Below are 8,281 nucleotides of genomic sequence, written 5' to 3' on the forward strand. Positions count from 1 at the left end.
CTGACCATTCATGAGGATGTTGGGTTTATGCCCATTTCATGGATGCAGAAAGTACCACACAAGAGAAACTGCAAATTAAGGGGAGCCACGCCTGTCTTCAAGCTTGCAGTAAGGAAGACAGGTTATATATTATTGTGGTGAAGAGGAAACATAACACAAAGATTCAGGTAGAAGATCTGGACTCTGATCCTTTGGATTCAGATTCTCCTTGCTGACCGAATGGCCTTAGATGAGTTATTCCACCTCTCTAGACTGAGTTCATCATCTGCAAATTGAACTTTAATTCTTCTTTCTTTAAAAAAAAAAATTATCGGTTCTTGTGAATTTCACATCATGTGTCCCAATCCCACTCATTTTTCCCTCCCCCCATACTCACCCTTCACCCTTGCAACCTCCCTTGCAACAGAGAAAAAAAAAATCCCATTATGGAAGCTGTAGTGTGTCACAGTGTGTCTCACAGTACACCCTTCTGTCCACACTTCTTTGCTTGCAAATATTCATTGCACTGACTCGTTGGTCTGGTATGAGGTCTCTGGCTTCTGCTACACTATCAATACTGGATCCTCACTGGGACTCCTCCCAGATACCCTGTTGTTGCCCTGTGCCATGGAGATCCTGAAGTTTTGGGTTTGTAGAACCAGACCCTTCACACACTCCAGCAGTTCTTTGATGGGATAGATGTTGTGGATTGGCTAACTCAAAAGTCCTGGGTCTGGGCCTGAGAGGTGTCTGAGCTAGTCAGTCCCATGGCTCTCCCACATGCATGCCATCAGGACTGGCCCACCAGAAACCCCCACAACAAGGGCCAGCTCTACCCTGCTGCCCAGGGAAGGTACAGGGCCCACTCTCCCAATTATTGTAGTCGGTGAGGGACATGATCAGTTCTTCCACTCTCATGACCCTGGGTCCAGATCTGCCTGCCAGAGATGGTGAGAGAGGAGGGAGGAGAGGAGCTATCTCTCTCTCATCCTCATCTGTGCCACTGCCCAGCAGACAAGAGGCAGGGCCAGCTCTCCTGCTCTTATGACTGTTCCTTATCCTCATCCAACTCTCCCACCTGCCACTGTTGGTGAAGGCAAAAGGGAAGGGGAGGGGATCCTGTCCTCATCACCACATAGCCAACAAGAGGTGAGGCTGATTCCTATGGCGCCAGCTCACTGTGCCGCCCAGGCAAGATTCAGGGCCCACAACACACTCATATTCTTAGGGCCGGCTCCCTGACAATTCCCACAATATGCTAGCGCTCTCCCAAGTACTACAGATGCCTGGGGGGGCGGGGGGGGGAAGGAGAGTCATCTCTCCTACTCTCGTGCCCTCAGGGTCAGATCTCCCATGATGCTCAGGTGAGGGGTGGAGCCAGTTCTGCACAGCCCTCAGACATCAATATGTCCTCCAGCAGCAGCGAGGTCCAGGGATGTCTGCCTGGCCTTTGGTGGTAACAGACCCTTTCTGGGCCACAGACCCAGATGTGGTCCCTGGTGGCAGCACAGGGCAGGACCTTACCTTGGTCTCAGTTGGCATCACTGGCTACTCACAACAGGCTGCTCCTCGCTATATCTGAATCTGAATTCTGCCTCTCTTCATTGTGCCCACATCCTCCTGTTTCTCTTTCTCTCCCATTTCTCCATTACTTGCTTACTCCTCTTAGAGCCACCTGGAGTATCTGAGTATCTGGGGTCATCTCAGAAGTGTTATGTCCTTCTTCTGCATTATGGCATCAGGCAGGGGTCATCTCGTGCGTGGTCTGTCTTCCCAGGCCTGAGTAGTGCTCTCTGGTGATTGTCTCAGGCTAGCTCCCTATTCAGGCCCTATGATGTTGGTCTGGTGGTCATCTTGGGCTCACTTCTCATCCAGCCCTCTTAACTGGCCTCCTTCGAGAGAGTCGCCTGCCTGGGGCTCACTCCCACTCAGGGCCCTTACCTAGAAGAGACTCTTCTAGTCTCCAGCTCGCTCCCTGTTGGTGTTGGACTTGTGGTTGTCTCAGGCTCATTTCTTTTCAGGGAGTGTTAGGCTACTAATCAATCAGAGGCTCACAGGTCAGAACCCTGAGTGTAGACATAGCCTCTCTCCTCTCGGCCACCTACTGATGCACATGTGACACAACAGCCACACCTGCAATGCCTCTAGGGTCGTGGACATTGATTCTTAAAAGACAACACTTTACAGTGCATCACTCAGATAGACAGACCAGCTGATTGCCACATTAAAAAAAAAAACCTCAAACGCTAATATATTTTAATTATGTTTGGTAGGCAACTATGGCAATTGACCTTAAATCAATTAAATACAGGGATAGGGCCAGTATTTAAAGCATGGCCACTACGGTGCTTTCTCGTAGATTGTTTTCTTTAGCCCGGATGGATGCTGAGGGTGTGATTCTGACTCTATCCAGCAGGTTCTACAGCTCTGTTCTCTTCAATACCCCTGGCAGCTTTGGGGTCTGAGCATGCATCCCCTTCTGGGGGGAATAAAAAAGCTCTCTGAAGCAGGTTAGACTGTGGGCCAGGGAATTGTCTAGGCTTTCTACTAATCTCTGAAGATGAAGGTAATCCCTTCACAAATATGGGGATGGGGGCTTCTCTGTGGATGGCAAATAATAAACAATGAGGGTTCTCTTTTTTTTTTAAATCCTGTTTCTTCTCTCAGCCCTCCTGTCTGCAGTCCTCAGCAATAACTTAGCCCTTGTCTTCCTCTCTGGGGGATTTAAATGGAATGACCTTAATTCTTGCTTTGTTTGCACTCTCTCTTCTAAGAAGCTGCAGTGAAGACCAAGACAAACAGTAGATTAACAGTGGTACCTTTTATATGGCTGATTCGTTTCAAAAATATGCTGAAAGGAAACAAAACCCAAAGGGGGAGAAAGATGTGGAGTAGGAGGAGAACAGAAGCTTATGCCGGGGAGTTTGAAACAGCTCTTTCCTTCCCGTGCTCACAGATACCAAGCTTCTGGGACAGTGTTTCCTTTGTGTGAAGGCTTTGCCAGGCTGGAATTTATGGTATTAAGCAGGTGACTGGTAAGTGTCTCTAAACCAATATTATTTCACTGCCTAATTTGGGGCTAAGAGGAGAGTTATACTGGGGATGTATTCAGAAAACATTTGATCGTGGCTCATCTGCCACTCCGTATAGTAGAGTCTATCAAGTGGCTGACAGTCTCCAAATCAGAATTCCAAGGATGCTGTCATGTGGAGTCATTAAGAGGGGCACAGCTTCTTAGAATCTCCTTCAGCTCCTCTGGATTTAAAGGAATTTACAGGGAAACTTCCAAGACACCTTAGCTATATCCAAATGAAAGCCAAAGCATTATGGTTTGGCAGGGCTAAAAGTGTGTCTCTGAAAGGGGGAAAAAATTGTATGAAGCTACAGAGAAAAAAACGTCTGGGCATTAGCTTCTATTTCCTTTAAGGGATGGGAGAGTGCTCTGAGATTGTTCCATTCAATTTAAAGTTAACTACAAATGTGAAAGGCTGGGGTACGTTAATAAGATGATCCACCTGCTTATAATAATAGGATAATTCACATCCTCTTTGTCAGAGCGGTGAGGCTCCCGACCAGGTCAGTCATTAAACTCAATGTGTCTCATTCTTTGGTGCCGTTTCACTTAGATTCTCCGCACCACTTGTCTGCTCTTCTTTTCCACTGTGCACCTATCTTGCAAATTTAGTTCCATTAGGTGGATACTTGCATCATTATGAAGCCTGATTCCATCATTTGCAGAGTGCCAAGCCATTTAAATACAGTGCAGCCCTTGGCCATATTTAGTCCAAACATTTACACACATCCAAGCTCATTCTTAATCTTTTAAAATAGGATGCAGGGCTTATTTTTAAATTACCTCCTCATTCATGCTACATAAAAGCATCAAGAGACACCATCCATTGGATTTAAAATCTGGTCCTCAGGTGCTATTTCCAATTCCTGGCATTGCCATTAACTCCTAGCTCCAGCATTTCTCTGTGTGACAGTCTCATTTCAAGGCCAAAAAGGTAAAACAGAAACGGTCATTTTGTATCTCCCCAAGAGCTACGCACTACATGACAGTGCCCTGTGGTTCTTGCTTTCTCAATACAAGGTGCTTTTAGATGAGGGCCCCCAGCAAAGTAAGAAGCGGGGGTGCTTGAAATGAACCCATTTGCTTAAGAAAATCTGAGGGATCAAGTTATTTCTTCTCCCACACCAACTCGATGGGCATCTGTTAATATAATATCATGAGCTTTGCTGTGACTGGAGTGTTGTAGCTCATACTAGAGCATCCCAACAGCCCAGGATGGCCTAGGGTTTCCTTGGACCATTGATGTACCTGCTCTACAAATTCCTTTTCCTTTCTGTTAGCACACTGTTCTATTAGGTCTCTAGTCTTTGGGTCATAGGACAAGGTTCCCTGAAGAAACCAGTGCCTGAACCCACTTGCTACCCATCCTGAGCAGAGATGGACACCATGAAATCTCCCTCGTTAGTTTTTAAAAGATGCGGATCAAACTGTTTTTTATACTACGGTTTCCTTAAAAAAGCAGATAACCATTCTCCCTTTGGCTTAAACCTACCTTGTCTCACTGTGTACTGGAAAAAGTAAGAGGGAGAGGGAGAGGGAGAGGGAGAGGGAGAGGGAGAGGGAGGGAGAGGGAGAGGGAGAGGGAGAGGGAGGGAGAGGGAGAGGGAGAGGGAGAGAGAGATAGTAAAAGAAAATGCCAATGCAGTGAGGCCTGCAGGAGAGTGTGTAGACTCCTCAAATGATCACAACTGTGTGATTGTCCTGGGTACACGTCTTTGATAGGCTGCCATTTGTCCCCACTCACCTAGAGAGCTTGTAGATAGCCTGAGAGGTTTGTGTGCGTGTGTGCGTTTTTAACAAATTTTCAAAAGTTGCCATGGGGAGAGAATAGCGAGAAAGCTCTTCAAAAAAGAAAATTATTTTCACAGCATCATCACAAGAAAAACACCCGTGCCATAGATATCTCCGAAGGTCGACTGCAATCTGAACTAATTGGGAGGGAAGGGGAGAGCTCTCCGCTTGCTCACCTCCTGTAATGGGCCCTGGAGAAGTGATCGGTAGCCAAACACTTCCTGCAATGAGTGGTTTGGACACTCTAGGCAAAAAGGAAGACTTCTCCAAGCTGCTTCTTGTTCAGTGTCACTGCGCGAGGTCACCATCTGCCTTCATCCACGTGCTACTTCTGATCACTGGGTAAATTCTGTTACAGAAGTTATTGCCTGTCACAGAACATCCATCTCCCTTGACCGGCCCCCACCCCACAGCGTAAGAGGGGACTTGGAGGCAAGAAGATGGTCTCGAATCCTTGAGATCACAGCCAAAGAACATTATTTATAGGCTGTGACTGCAAATCAACGCCAATCTGGGTGAAGGGACTACATTAAGCCAATAACAGACAACAAGCCTGTGACTGTTTTGTATGATGATGAAATTGGCCGAAGCCCCACTGCTGTGAAGAGGAAGGGAGCATGATCCGGGTGGAGCTGGCTCTGCTCTGTGAAGAGCGTCTGTTGTGATTGCTAGCTGCTTTCCACAGATCCTTGCTGAATATTATGCCATTAAACAGTGTGAAAGAAAATCAAAATATATGTTTACTGGGTACTAAATAGTAAGTGCCTTTCAAATGCTCTTTAATGGACAGACTTTAAAGTCATTGTAGAGCACCCTCACAATCCAAGAGCAGCATGCTCCTCTCTGTAAACCGCCTCGAGGGGCTGAAGGAGTACCAACTGTGAATTGTAACTGCCTTGCAACTCTGGTCCCTTAAAGGCGCCCATCTTTAGAGAGTGGAAATGCTTTCAGCCATACCTATTGCACTATAGTTTTAATGGAAAAACTAGTGATCTCACAGTCATATTTTCTCAGAAACTAAGTGACAGTCAATGTGCAGTTTAACATAATAGATAGACACACCTCCTCAGGGACCCAGGGAGGGAGCTTGTGTTTGCAGAGGGGGGTTATATGGGACTATTTTTAGACCCATATATAAGGGTCTAACCACGACAAACGACTTGTGGTGTGAGATACAGAAATGATCAAATACATTTATACATGTGCAGTTTCAGAACTTCTCTGAACACGGTGCCTTAAAGGTGCTGGGACTCTGGATGCCTATGATCTTCTTCCTAGGACGAAAGCGAAACCGCTGCGAACTTCCGTATCTCAGAGCAGAAGAAAAGAATAAGTGATTTCATGGTTGAGATTAAGGGATGAATAATTAAATGTCTGGAAAAGCCTAATAGTGAATCTGTATCTCATTTCTTCTTCGGTGAAAACTCAAGACGTAAGAGAAAAACTTTAAAGATGCCATCAAACAGTAGAAAAATTCATGGGAGTATCCTTTATATTTTTGGTGCAAAAGCCATGAGTATAAAGGAAAACACTGATATGTTTCTATCAAAATCAGATCTTTGCCCTAGAAGGAACTCAAGAGATTCAAGAGACAGTTGACAAAGTGGGAAAATGACTTGCAGCTCACATCACAGTCAAAATGTACAATTTCCAAAATATAAAAATTAACACCCCTCAAGAAATAAGAATAAAATAGCTATAAAAAGGATTCACTTTAAAAATTGACTCTACAGGTCAGAAAGTGACATCTGACATCACTAACAGCGAGCTTAAATAATGACACAGTACTGTTTCTTGCTATCAGATCAGCTAAATTTCAAGAGTTTCGTTTACCGGTTGTGGGTAAGGATGGGAAAGAGGAGCTGTCTACAGCTGAGGGCTGTGTGGATTGGGATAAACCTCTATAGAAGGGAATTTAACAATTTTCATCAAAATTACAAATGCAAATAAACTCTTTAACCTAGAAATTTCAGTTCTGGGATTTTATCTTTCACATAATTTTGCATATATAAGACACAGAAATCACACGAGTTTATTTGTAAAAGGGAAATATGGAGGGCAGCCCAAATAGCCATCAATGGGATTAATTAAAGAAACTACAGTGCACCCATGTGATGGAGTGCTATGCTGTTGTACAAAAAAGAAGTGAAAACAGAAAGATGGGTGTGCTCTGCTACAAAATTACAATTAAATATAATATTATTGAGAAAAGCCCCCAGCCACGTGGATAGTATGGTGTCAAGTACATGAAAAAAGTAAACTAAGTGTCTGTCTGTCAGTGTTTTCAAGTCTTACACAGGGAAACTGGGGAAACCTACAGAAACAAACGAACAAAACGCCCAAGAGGTTGTTCTGCATGGAGAAGAGAAAACTGGAGGGACAGGTTTTAAACAAGGAAAGAAAGATTTTCACAGAAAACCTTTTTTAATCCTATCTATTTTCAAATAAAAATTTTACTACATGTTATCTGCTGAAAACTTTGCAGCACTTAGTTAATTAAATGAAATAGCTAAATAAATATATCGTTCTAAATTTTAGGAAAAAAATGTTTATGGTGAAAAATTATACTAAGACTAATGCAGATAATTACTGATTAGGAAGGGTGTGTCTAATGAAGCTGAGATAGGAGTGATCTAGTGCAGTGTTTACCAGAGTCACAATTAATTATCCTAAGGTATGCGCTCATCATCTATGGGTATTACAGACTTCCATTTCCTAATTCTAAAAATCAGGAAAGTTGGTAAATAAAGACAGGATTGTACTTGTATTATTTATCTTCAGAAAGACTTCTGTCACTTGAATAAAAATTCCTCGTAGTTAGCTCTCAAATTAAAAAGAAAATCATCTCTACATCCCCAAAGTAGAATTTGACCATAATACTATGTCATCACCCAAGGACAATTTGCCCAACAACTAATTCTAATTCTGGTTCAGTCTGGATGTCTAACAGGGCATCTTCAGATTAAACAGAACGTAAGGTTAAGGTGGTACAGCCTCCCGAGTCCAAGAGTCTATGTGACAATTGTATAGTTAAAAACTATATTTACTCTAAATTGCAAAATGGTGGGTATTGCATGAGATGTTTAAGTTGCAGCGATTGTTCTAGTAACAAATGCAATACCCTGCAGCATTTTTCATACATTACCGAGTTCATCATTAGTGCCATTTTGCCTCTTTATAATAATGTGCACTTCCCTTTAGAAAAAGCTTGGTTATTTCTTTGGTTGGGCCTATTTGCTCCTTTTTTATGTGAGATTTTTTTCAATACTATGAAATGATGCAGAGCAAAAAAGGTCCATCCACTTCACTTGTGTTGCCTCCTGCGTTACCTAAACCACAACAGAACAATGACAGACAACAGAGCCTTTCTCCTCTCTAACAATTCAGTCACCATGACAACCAGCAGAAGAACGTTGGGCCAGAAAAAAAGCATTGAGC

The 8,281-nt window shown here is 43.6% G+C and overlaps 1 non-coding gene across 1 annotated transcript; it reads right to left on the reverse strand.

The window, feature by feature from the left end:
* Nucleotides 1-2,002: 2,002 nt before the first annotated feature.
* LOC115032851 lies at nucleotides 2,003-2,133 on the reverse strand. Its single transcript, XR_003838510.1, has one exon. It is a non-coding gene; the product is annotated as a small nucleolar RNA SNORA17 (small nucleolar RNA).
* Nucleotides 2,134-8,281: the final 6,148 nt, after the last annotated feature.

The sequence above is a fragment of the Mus caroli genome, chromosome 12 (genome assembly GCF_900094665.2).
Source record: "Mus caroli chromosome 12, CAROLI_EIJ_v1.1, whole genome shotgun sequence".
Classification (NCBI taxonomy): Eukaryota; Metazoa; Chordata; class Mammalia; order Rodentia; family Muridae; genus Mus; species Mus caroli.